This window comes from Nematolebias whitei, chromosome 17 (assembly GCF_014905685.2).
Source record: "Nematolebias whitei isolate Nwh7 chromosome 17, NemWhi1, whole genome shotgun sequence".
Taxonomy (NCBI): Eukaryota; Metazoa; Chordata; class Actinopteri; order Cyprinodontiformes; family Rivulidae; genus Nematolebias; species Nematolebias whitei.
In genome coordinates this window covers 37,742,377-37,742,779 of record NC_056514.1, presented here as the reverse complement: position 1 = coordinate 37,742,779, position 403 = coordinate 37,742,377, and the positions used below count along the sequence as shown (strand labels likewise).

General features: G+C 25.8%; 1 protein-coding gene across 1 annotated transcript in view; it reads right to left on the bottom strand.

The window, feature by feature from the left end:
- The window catches only part of meox1 (mesenchyme homeobox 1), a 14,537-nt gene that overhangs the window by 12,896 nt on the left and 1,238 nt on the right, over positions 1–403 (bottom strand). The window lies entirely within an intron of this gene.

The window sequence follows — 403 nt, the reverse complement described above, 5'->3', positions numbered from 1 at the left end:
TGCACTACTGTATATAGTTACTCATATATGCACTACTATATATATTTACTCATATATGCACTACTATATATATTTGCTCATATATGCACTACTATATATATATTTACTCATATATGCACTACTATATATATTTGCTCATATATGCACTACTATATACAGTATATTTGCTCATATATGCACTACTGTACATAGTTACTCATATATGCACTACTACATATATTTGCTCATGTATGCACTACTATATATAGTTACTCATATATGCACTACTATATATATTTACTCATATATGCACTACTATATATATTTGCTCATATATGCACTACTATATATATATTTGCTCATATATGCACTACTAGATATATTTACTCATATATGGACTACTATACATAGTTACTCATATATG